This window comes from Gossypium arboreum, chromosome 6 (assembly GCF_025698485.1).
Source record: "Gossypium arboreum isolate Shixiya-1 chromosome 6, ASM2569848v2, whole genome shotgun sequence".
Lineage (NCBI taxonomy): Eukaryota > Viridiplantae > Streptophyta > Magnoliopsida > Malvales > Malvaceae > Gossypium > Gossypium arboreum.
The window spans coordinates 50,620,185-50,632,891 of NC_069075.1; positions in this window are offsets into that span (position 1 = coordinate 50,620,185).

Genomic DNA, 12,707 nt, shown 5'->3' on the forward strand with positions numbered 1-12,707 from the left:
ATCGAGTGTTCCAGCCATACTTGGATCGATTTGTGGTTGTCTTTATCGACGATATTCTGGTTTATTCTGAAACTGAGGAGAAGCATTATGAGCATCTTCGTATTGTGCTGCAAGTGCTGAGGGAGAAGGAGCTTTATCCGAAATTTAGAAAGTGTGAGTTCTGGTTGAGAGAGGTAACTTTCTTGGGGCATGTTGTCTCTGCTGAAGGGATCAAAGTGGACCCTCGAAAGATTGAAGTGATTCTGGAATGGAAGCCACCGAGGTCAGTGTCGAAAATTCGAAGTTTTTTGGGTTTAGCTGGATACTATAAAAGGTTTGTGGAAGGATTTTCTGTGATGGCAGCGCTTTTGACAAAGCTTATAAGGAAGGGAGTACCGTTTGTTTGGACTGAGAAACAACAAGAATCTTTTGAGAAGTTGAAGAAAGTTCTGAGCGAGGCACCTGTACTGATTTAGCCGGAGTCTGGAAAATATTTTACCGTATGCAGTGATGCATCACATGTAGGGTTGGGCTGTATGCTGATGCAAGAGGATAAAGTGGTTGCTTATGCATCGCGACAACTTAAACCACATAAAGTTAACTATCCTACTCATGATCTAGAGTTGGTAGCAGTAATCTTTGCGCTTAAGATTTGGAGACATTACCTGTACGGAGAAAGGTGTATTATATACATAGATCATAAGAGTCTTAAGTACTTGCTGACTCAGAAGGAGCTAAACCTTGGGCAGCGGAGATGGATAGAGTTTCTTAAGGATTATGACTGCGCGATTGAGTATCACCCAGGCAAAGCTAATGTAGTGGCTGATGCCCTAAGTCGTAGAACTATATCTGATCTGAGAGCCGTGTTTTCTCGTTTGAGTCTGCATGACGACAATAGTCTGTTATCAGAACTACAAGTTAGGCCGACCTGGGTGGATGAGATTAAGGAAAAACAATCGAGGGATGAGTCCCTGGTTTCTCGATTCTAGCAGGTTAAGAATGGAGATACTTCTGAGTTCAAACTGAACAGTGAGGGAGTTCTGTGTTACCGAGGTAGAGTTTGTATTCCTAAGGACTCTGACTTGAGGCAAGCAATTCTAAAAGAAGCCCATGGAGGTCTGTGTGCTATGCATCCTGGAGGGAGTAAAATGTATCGCGACTTAAAAGAGTTGTATTGGTGGCCTGGATTGAAGCGAGAGGTAATGAAAGTTGTGGGAAAATGTCTGACTTGTCAGCAAGTGAAAGCTAAACATCAATTACCTTCCAGACTTTTGCAGCCAGTGAAAGTACCACTTTGGAAGTGAGAGAGGGTAACCATGGATTTTGTGAGTGGGAGAGGTAAAATTTCGAGGACGAAATTTCTTTAAGGAGGGTAGAGTTGTAATGCCCCAATTTTCGAGTTTTCTGTATTTCTATGATTTTTAAAATTTGTGTGTGATATGGTTGGTTAAAATATATATTTTAGTAAGTTAATGGGCCTTTGGAAGGCCCAAACTTAAGTTAAATCCGTGGTAGTCTTCAGAATTTTAATTTTATGAACAGGTGATGCAATTGTCGTTTGGGCTTTTAAGAGTAAAGGGGTAAAAGATGACACAAAAAGAAGTATGGTGTAGTGGCAAGGTGGCGCCACTTAGGGGACAAGGAAGTGACGCCATAGAGGAAGCAAGGGGTCCAAGGTTCAGGTCTTGGCTCTTGCAATATATTTTGGTTTTTCTTTTCAATAAATCTGGAAGCAAGTAGGTGCACTTTAAAGTTTAATGTGTTGGATTTATGACACAAATGAGTTGATGGCCTAGTGGTGGTGGCGTGAGTTGGCATGTGAGAGGACTTTGGTTGAATCCTTGGCACATAAAGGTTGATTATTTTGCTATGTTGGGACGGCAAGAGTTGGTGTTGGTTTTAAACTCTGGTGATGGAGGGATCCTACATCGGGAAGCTAACATAAGAGTAGATGGAGAGCTGGCTTTAAATAGAGCAAACCATGAGGAGAGTAGGAATACCCTTCTTGGCTGATCCCATTCGCTTTGTGACGTGCTCGTTTGGGTTGGGCGTCAGCTAAGAGTGTTTGGAGTGTGGATTAACTGCAGTCTCCTAACAGGTGTGTATTTCTCATTACTCTAGCAGTAGGACGGTTATTTCGGGCCGTGATGGGCTAAAATGGGCCATGTGGTCCCAATGGGTCCGTAGGCCCAAGTGGATAAGTCTTAGAATTATTGAAATACCCCTGTAGGATAGAATTACTAAAATACCCCTGTAAGGTAGGACTACCGATTTACCCCTGGAGGGTAAAATGACTATTTTACCCCTTGTGCGTAAATGACTAACTTGTGTGATTAGTGGGTTAGTTGACGTGGATTTATGTTAGTTATCTTTAATTCGTAAGTCTAATGCGTTAGTGATCGATTGTAGGATTATCGCGTGGGAGATATCGTCATCAATAGTCATCAACCAGGTGTGTAAACGACACCCTCCCTTAGACTGAATTGGTAAAAGCTGAAATACCGAAACGTTGGTATTTTGTGAACTTACAAGCGTGCGAGCGCTCGTTAGACAGTTTTTAATGAATATGGTGCATTTGGATGATTAAAGTGCAGAGTGTGCATTTTCGTGCACAACGGTATTTTTGGGCTTAATGGGCTGAAAATGGGCCAATGGGCCAACAGGCCCACTTTGGTAAAAAGACGAGGTAAGTACTTCTGATTACTTGGTAAACGTTAGAATGAGCATGAAACCTTAGCAATAGGTAATAATTACTGAAATACCCTTATGCGTGCAAATTTACGATTTTACCCCTAGGGTTATTTTTTTCTGAAAAGCATGATGTTCTGTTTCTATATACGTATGCCATGACATATTATTTTTGTTGCATGGGACATGGGTTTATATTGATGGTGGAAGCATTACGCGGACTCATTTTAATCGGTGGCCTCGCCACATATATTTGTTCAGTGACTTCGTCACAATATCTAGCGACCTCATTTGCAATCCGTGGCTTCACCACATATATATATTTGTTCGGTGGCCTAGCCACAATATCATATCTGGTGACTTCGTCACAATATCCGTAACCTCGCTGCAATTTACGTGGTGTGTAGCGGTTGGGTGGGTCGAGTAGTCTCCCACATGGTGTAAGGTGATACAGGGGTGTTATGGATGGCTCTAGGTTGGGATTTCGCATTCATGATATATTTGTTCTCTATCGCTATGGGCCTATGGGTTTCATTCGATTTACAGTCTTGGGCCAAGGCCACGACTCGAGGTTTGATCTGCTTTGGGCTATGGTTGAGTTATGTTACACACTGAGTTTACCGAACTCACCCGTTATTTTCATCTATGCAGGAAATCCCCAACCATAGTGGGCTTGGAGCTGTGAGGGATTCAGAATGGCCACATCACCTGCAAAGTTGGTTTTTCTAAGTTAGTTTATTTTTATTATTTTATATTTTGATTTAATTTTGGGTTTTCAGTTGTAATAAGGCTGTTATTTAAATTTCTTTTTCCGCTATGGTTTTAATTTCTGATTATATTTATACTATGACGAAACTGCTAGTGTTAGGCTGCGCGAGTTTTCAAAATTAATGAATGTTTTCAAGACTCAACAAGCACAACAAATGGATAGCCTAAAGATTGATAAACCGGCTTTTCATTCAACCGCTGTTTTTAGAAAGACCACCCCAATTACTTAAACCAGCGAATGCATACTAAGTTGTAAGTCCATGTGACACGTTAGATCTGGCCATAACGTTTGAGCTGGGTTTGGGGTGTTACATGACATATTGCATGGGGTTAGGTTATTATGGATGGAGGAAGTGTGTAGCCTATAGCCGTTCTGTACAAGGCTTTCAGCCTTTATATGATACTTATGGCCTTTAGTCGTCCTGTCTACGGCGTTCAGCCGTCCTGCCTACGGTATTGAGCCATCCTGTTGACTTAGTGTCGTAACCGGTACTAAGCTTGGTGTCTTGGCTAGGTGGGTCAATTTTATCCCTACATGATGTGTTGGTTGGTACGAGTGGTGTGTTGGTTGGACTGGGCTGGGAATCTATCTGTATAACTGCATCTGATATTGATTTTGTACTGGGCTTAGGCCTACCTGATTCTGTTGCTAGGCCCAACTGTTACTGATTTTGAGAATGGACTTGGCCCAACTGTTAATGGACTAGACTGTGCAGGTAATCCCTAGCATTAGGAGGATCAGTGCTGCGAGGGACTCGGAGGTGGCAACACAACTGCTATTGTTTCCGACTTTCTTTTAAGTTATCTATTTAGAAGTACTTATATTTGATCTGGGTTGTAACAAGGCCTCTTTTAATTTCTGGTTCTAAATTTGGAATTTTATATACTGTTTTATAACTGCTAGAGTAGAGCACGATTTTCTTTTCCAAAATAATAATTGTTTTTCAAAATATCACATTTCTGCAAAACTTTAAACTAAGCTTCCGCAGCAAATAAAGTTTTAAAGGTAATAATGTTTTACAAGAGAATGACTTTTAATAAACCAACAGAAACTAAGGTTTTCACAAAGTTTTATAATGGCTAGAGGTTCTAAATAGCAAGAAGGGTTTTCAATGAGAATATGGTTTTCGAAAAACACTTCAATGTGACACGCCAGATTTTGGCCATAGCATCTAGGCAGGGTTTAGGGTGTTACATCCCAGACATGATCTTACACTAGCACACACACCCCTCAAACATCATGGCATGGATATCCAATCTACTCCTAGGTTCAATCCGGACTCTACTACATTGAATTTCACCATGCATTATTCATAAGCATGTTCAACCATATTACGCAAAATTAATCATTCAACACATAATAATGATAAAGTTTCCTTACTTACGTACAACTTACCACTGTATACAAAAAGTGGGCGACGAGTTGGATTTAATCTCCTTGTTTGGCCTTCCCCCAATCTAGGTTTAGATTTCATACTTCTTGATCTAAAATGATAAAAATTCACTAATTTAATCATCATATTAATCAATGCATTCCATAATTCATATTTTGGAAAAATGACCATTTCGCCCCTAAACTTTCACAAAATTACTATTTTACACTTAGGCTCGTAAATCAATTTTTCATCATATTTTCTCACTACCCAAGCCTAGCCAAATTCTTTTTATACTAGAAGCAGCCCACAATTCTCATTATTTCACACATTTACCACATAATTTATAACTTATGCAAAATGGTCCTTAGACTACTTCACAAAAGTTGTTTGTTTAACAACCAAGATTTATTTTCTTCCATAAAAATTCGACAAGCAACATGAATACTCTCATGGAAAAACCCTAGACCCTCAACCATTTTGCAAAATAGTCCCTTCATTAGTTAGCTTATGCTACAAGGGTCACAAAAGTACAAAAATTATCAAGAAAAGTCATCAAAATCACTTACTTATGAGAGAACTTAATGGCTAAAAATTTCAAGCTTTCAAGACCCTCTTCCTTCTTGAAAATTTCAGTGGAGAAGAGAAGAAGAGAAAAAAAGATGATAATTTTTCCTTATTTTATTTTATTCTAGTCAAATTGGTCACCAAATTTCACCTAATTTTTGACATTTTTTATTTTCTTATCCCTATGGCCAGTCATGCCATTAATAAAAGCCTATTTTCCCTTTAAATACCCTTAATTTTGGTTCTATAGCTATTTGACACCTTTAGCTAATGAAATAAAACTTTTGTCTCCTATGCGATTTGGTCATTTTTCGCAATTGAGCATGAAATCGCTAAAATTATTTCACCAAAATTTTCATGCACTCATATAAACATGCTATAACACATAAAATAATATTAAAAATAATTTTTTCAACCTCGGGTTAGTGGTTCCAAAACCACTATTCTGACTAGGCCCAAAATTGGGCTTTTACATAGTCTTACACGAAATCTCGTACCAATGCCATATCCCAGATATGGCCTTACATGATAACTCATGCTGATGCCGATGTCATATCCCAGATATGGTCTTATACGGGATCTCACCAACCCAAATGTCATCCTACTTGTACCCTAAGTATCCCTAAGGTTTTTATCACCTCGAATCTTTATTGAACAACATCGATAATATTCGTGAAGACAATTATACAATTGATATAACATTAAATGCTAAATGCATAATAAAAACTTGTTTCAATCACACACAAACTTACGTCGGTACAAAATATGGACAACTATTTCAATTTAGTCCAAGATCGTGCTCTTTCCTTGGTCTAGGCCCGGACTCCGTTTTTCTCGATCTATAATAGAGAATTTTAGTTATTTAATTATTACATTATTCAAAACAACCCATAAATCATATTTTGGAAAAATTATAGTTTTGTCCTTAAATTTTCACATAATTATAGTTTAGCCCCTAGGCTCGTAAAATGATTTTCATCAAATTTCCTTACTACTCAAGCCTAGCCGGATCTTTATTAAACTTATAACAGCTCACAATTTTAGTTATTCTTCTCATTTACCACTCATTTTAAAACTTTTACAAAAAGGTCCTCTTTAAGTGTTTTCATGAAAATCATTTAACAAAAGTTGTTTATTTAACAACCAAAATTCATTTTATTCCAAAAAAATTCAGTAAAAAACATTAATGCTCTCATGGAAAAACCCTAGACTTCCAACCATAGTGCAAAATAGTCCCCTTATTAGCTAACTTAAGCTATAAGGGTTCCAAAAACACAAAAATCAACAAAAATAACCATCAAAATTACTTACATGTAGGGGTTTATTGTGCTGAAAATTTTCAAGCTCCCATGGGGTTTTTCACTTCAATTTTCGGTGGAAAAGACGTAGAAGAAAGATGACTCTTTGATTTTATTTTTTTATTCATTTAGCTAATGTCATCAAATACCAACCCTACCCAATATTTGACTTTTTGACTTTTCATTTATTACTCTTCATGTAAAGCCATACGCATATATAATGGCCTAATTACTCATTTAGGACCTCAAATTTTAAGTTCTATAGCTATTTAACACCTTTAGCTAATAGAACACAACTTTCACATTTTACGCGATTAAGTCCTTTTTCTCAAATGAAGCTACTAAACGGTAAAATTAGCTCACAAATTTTTTTACACATACACATTCACATGCTATAAACACTAAAAATAATATTAAAATAATTTTACATCCTCGGATTTGTGGTTTCAAAACCACTGTTCTGACTAGGCCCAAAATCAAGATGTTACAAGAAGCATAGGCTATTACTTTACCTTCTTGCATCAACACATAGCCTAAACCATTCAACGATGCATTATTATATATTACAAATCCCTTACACGATTCAGGCTGAACTAGAACTAGTGCTGTAACATCCGTTACCTGTGTCCAACGCCAGGATAGGATACAAGGCATTACCCGACTTGAACATACACTGCTATGTAAAATCGATCCATAAAATTTTGTTCAAATTTAAAATTTATTCAAGAATAAATATCTTCCCTTATAGGGTCCTACGAGGCCCAAAACGTACATCGAGGTAGTTTCAGACTAAACCGTGAACTTTAGAAAAATTTTCTTAAAACAGGGTCATACGCTCGTGTGGACACAAGGACATGCCGATGCGCCCTTGACAAGCCCGTGTCTCCAGGCCGTGTAACACTCTATTTATGACGTCAGCATAAATTTAATTTCACATGGCCAAGTCACACGCCTGTGTGCTAGGCCGTGTGCCAAATTTAATTTTCGTATTTAAGGTGCAGACGTCACACGGCCTGGACACACGCCCATGTCTTAAGGCTGTGTCCTCCACACGATTGAGAAAGATGGCCGTATCTCTACCTGTGTGTTTACTACCATGCATACTGACTTCTAAAACTAGGATGCATGGGACACACGACCGGACTACATGCCCATGGGGCAGACCGTGCGTCACACACGACCTAGACACATGCCCGTGAGTCTACCCGTGTGGACAACTTTGAGGCTATATTCCAAGCCCTCTTGACACCCTTAAAAACCCCAACACACACTCACATGCCAATGGTGGTTGGCATGGCATAAAAGGGTTACGTAGACATCTATAGCTTTCATTCATGCATGATGAATTCATATTAAGTTTACCTAATTGGGACTCCTTGACTTATTAAGTTCATTCAATACATTTCTTCACCTTTATTAATATAGTGACCATACCAATTGGCATCATTTATCCATCAAGAAAAAATTCCACATTTTATCAACCATTTAGCACACACCACAAAAGTAATAACATATGTCATGCATGTAACAATATTTAGGGATTTCAACCCAATAATCAATATAAGCCATATTTCATCGCCATATACAAAACGGAACAATATACCAAAAAGAGCCATCACTTTGGCTAACAAATATGACACAAATAACAAAATATTAAGTCCCCTATACATGCCATACTTAAATGTAGTAAACTAATTATACCCCAAAAGATTTGTTAATAGTGTGACTCAAGCTCTGATGTCCACGATTATGACAGCCTTAAAACGACCCTAGTCGGAATGTGGTTTCGGGACCACAAAACCAAGGCATAAAAATAATTTGATATTTATTTTGAGGCCTATAATATGTGTTAACTCATGTGTGACATTTTTGATGCTTTAATTTAGAGTTATAAATGTGAATTTCACTAGAAAGGACCTAGTAGTAAACTTTAAAAGTATGAGGGAAATGTGTAATGACTAATTGATCATGCATGCAAAATGAGGGTTTGCATGTCAACTTCCCCATTTATTAGCTAATGGCCGGCCATGACAAGGGTGTATGGGCTAAACATGTCATGAAACATGTTTTGTTGGTGCATTAGGGAGAAACAATAAACAAATAAGTATGGGTGATAAAGAAAGAAAAAAAAAATATGCGTGTGTGAGTGAAACCCCCTTGCCGTGTATTGAGGAAAAGAGAAAAAAAAAAATTGTTCATCCATTTTTTCTCCCTTGACCGAAAATACTAGACGAAGGAAGGAATTTTGCTTCATGTTTGGTTTGGAAGAGGATTAGGAAGAGGTTGGCTATACTTGCATCAAGATTAAGGTATGTTTGAGGTTGTGCCATGAGATTCATGCATGTTTTTAGTTGCTAGCTTGATGTTCTTGTTAGCACATGGTTCAAATCTTTGCTATGTCACGGGAATGAAATTCGGCCAAAGTGAATATGGTGTTAATGCCATTGCATGCTAAATATCAAGCTTGATAATGAAACATGTGATGGGGGATTGAGGACTCTTAGATTTTCTTTTAGCATTTTTGAAGGAGATACTAAGTTCTTTGTTTAATCATGACCAAAATTATGGTGTTGTGGTATTCGGCCATGGTATATCCATAAGTATGATTCATGCATGTTGCATGGTAAGTAAGATTTAAGCTTTGGATATGTGTGTATATTTGGATATAAGCCACTTGAGAATTCGGCCCTTGCACCTACATGAATATATGTTTGCACATGATGTATTGGTATGACATATATACTATTTCAAGTGTATATTTGCTTGTGATGATGTTTCGGTTATGAAGTAAATGAGAGAGGTGTATTGAGCTACGATATGTAATGCGTTAGTAGTAAAATGTATGCTGTTTTTGTGTGGTATTAAGTGTATAATTGGCCTCAACATGGACATGTATATTCGGCCACATGAGGGGAAATTGGTGTGCATGCATTCGGTTAGAGGCAAGCATATTGATGCCTATTCTTGGCTTAGAAAATTCGGCTAAGAGGAATATTAACTAATGTGTTGAGTTCGATTCATGATTTCGTACATATGCGACTTTGATGCCTAATGAGTATATATATTGACTAAGTACCTTGAATTCCTCTTTCGATGCTCAAATGATTAAATCGATTTATTTGTCAAATTAAGCTCAAGAGCAAAGGGGAGCTAAATCATATAAAGGGAAGGAAAAAGTAGTCAAGTAGCCGTCGAAATCGCTCGACAACATCCAAGGTAAGTCTTCGAGTAATGACCCTACTTGAATTATATTGAAATCATGCTCCTTGTGTGTGTGGCTATTGAGCCAAAATTGTAAAGGTTTGATAAATATTTTGTGTTAGAGCCTTAGTAACGAAAATGAATTATGGATGTGTCTTGATTATTGATATATGTGTAAATGAACATTGGAATGATATCCGGCTAAGTCCCAAGGCAATTATGCTAGTAATTATATCGGGCTAAGACCAAGGCATTCGTGCGAGTTGTTATATCCGGGCTAAGACCCGATGGCATTTGTGCAAGTTACCAAATCCGGGTTAAGACACGAAGGCAATCGTGCGAATCACTATAACCGGGCTAGGTCCCGAAGACAATCGAGCGAGTCGCTATATCCGGTTAAATCCCGAAGGTACGTGATTCGAAAGTGAGCAATCTTGCTGTAAAAATTTCAGTTTATACACTTGTGAAAATTCCAGCAATGAGGTATGTTTGTATGTGCTTGAATTAGTTGAGTCCTTACAAGTAAGTATGCGCTTTCGGTTGATAAACGAGCTACCGCCTTTAGGCTAAGTTGTTCTTTTGTGTATGAACATAAGGGTCGGTAATGTGAAATAAGTATGATTATGGGAATGTGTATTAATAAAGTGATTCATTTAGCCATGTGAATGTAATACGTTAGTCAAAGCTGATTCCATTGCTTGAGACTTACTAAGCATTAAAATGCTTACCCCGTTGCTTTGGCTCTCTGTTTTATAGGTTTCGCTCGTTAGCTATCGGATTCGGGATCAACGAAGTCGAAGTCATCCACACTATCAAAGCCCCCTTTTGGTACAATTTTGGTAGAGCTTTGAAATGGCATGTATAGGACTACCCTTTTGTTGCGTTTTAAGTACTTTTGTGATGTATGTGTGTACGACCATGCGAAAATGGCTCGTAAAAGTGGAGTATGGCATTAGACCATTTGTGCTTATGTATATATGTATGGTTTTATGATGTGACTACGGACTGAATGGAAGTGTGAGCAAATGATCAGCCATTGGAATGGCTAAAAATGATTATATGTGGACCTATGTATGACAAAACTCTAGTTGGTCCATAGAAACCACGAAATAGGTAAGGTTTACCTGAAAAACAGATGCTGACAGCAGCAGTGGTGTGGATTTGAAAAATCACTAAAAATTGTAGGAATGGAATTAAATAGTGAATAAATTATGTAAATTAACCTTGATGAATCTAATTTCATATGGAAGAAACGAAATGGTCATATGAATTATATGTTAAGAGATATTAAAGTTCTCGTGAAACAGGGCCAGAACGGTTTCTGGATCCCCTGTTCCGAATTTAGAAATTCAGTGTAAATTAACCAGAGATAATTAGGAGTCATGCCATATATGTACAGATTTGTCTCTTAGTCTAGTTTCTATAGAAAGAAATGGAATCAGTATTGAAGCCCTGTACAGGGAGATATCCAATTTGTAACGCACGAAGGTCAGTGTAGTCAATCCCTGCAACAGGGGAGACTTTAACTAATAAACTGTACTAATTGGCTCCACCAAAAACTCTAGAAAAAAATCTGTAGATGGATATATGAGTCTAGTTTCAGGGAAAAATTACGAAACAAATTTTCGAGCTTTGAAACTCAAGATATGATTTTTAAGGCGACACTGATGCAGTAACCAGCTTGTCTGGAAATTTCTAAATGGACTGTGAAGATAGTTAAACTAAGTTTGTGTGCACCTTGTGTTTGATTCCGGTAACGGACTCGGGTACGGGGTGTTACATAGGCACATATATCGTCGCCGATGCCATGTCCCAGACAGGGTCTTACACAGGCACATATATCATCGCCGATGCCATGTCCCAGACATGGTCTTACACAGGCACATATATCATCGTCGATGCCATATCCCAGACATGGTCTTACACAGAATCTCATTTAGCACAGTGTCACGACATCCAAGTCCTAAGTATTCCTTTGGGTCACCCAGGCTTCTGAGGCATGAGGCTATCGCTAAACTTCCATTGGATCATCACAAGTCAATTTCATTAAGGCATACATACGTTTATCATATAATGTCAAATATTAGATATGTAATATTGGAGTTGTTGAATTACTTACACACAACTTACCTTTGTGCAAAATATTACAAATTTGCGATTTAGTCCACAACCTTGCCTTTTCCTCGGTCAAGGTCTATCCCTCATCCCTCTTGATCTATAGTAGCACATTTAGCTTATTTAATACATGCATTATTCATTTCATTCCAAAAATCATGATATTGCAAAATTACAATTTTTCCCCTAAAATTTTACCTAGGCTCGTAAAATGAAAAGTACCCTTTTTCTCATTATTCAAGCCCAGCCGAATCATTTTCCCTCATATACCAACCCACATTTTTCATTTATTCACACATTTACACATAGTTTCTACAACTTTTACTTTTTATCAATTTTACCAAAAACCACTAGTAAAAGTTGTTTATCACACATCAAACATCCATATTCTTCCATTAGACATCAAAGCACAAGCATGTCATTCATGGGTATGTTTTTGAACATGAACCCTAGCTCAAATTAAGGGTAGAAATAGCTAAATCGAGCTACGAGGATTTCAAAAATATACAGAACATTAAAAACGGGGCTAGAATGCACTTATTTTGAGCTTGAAAGATGAATGAAACCCTAGCTATGGCTTCTTGTGAAATTTGACCAAGGAGGATGAAGATGGGCACAAATTTGACTATTTTTCCCTTTTAATTCTTTTATTAACCAATGGACCAAAATGCCCTTCCATTATAACTTTAATATTTTATTCCTCCTACGTCCAATTTTG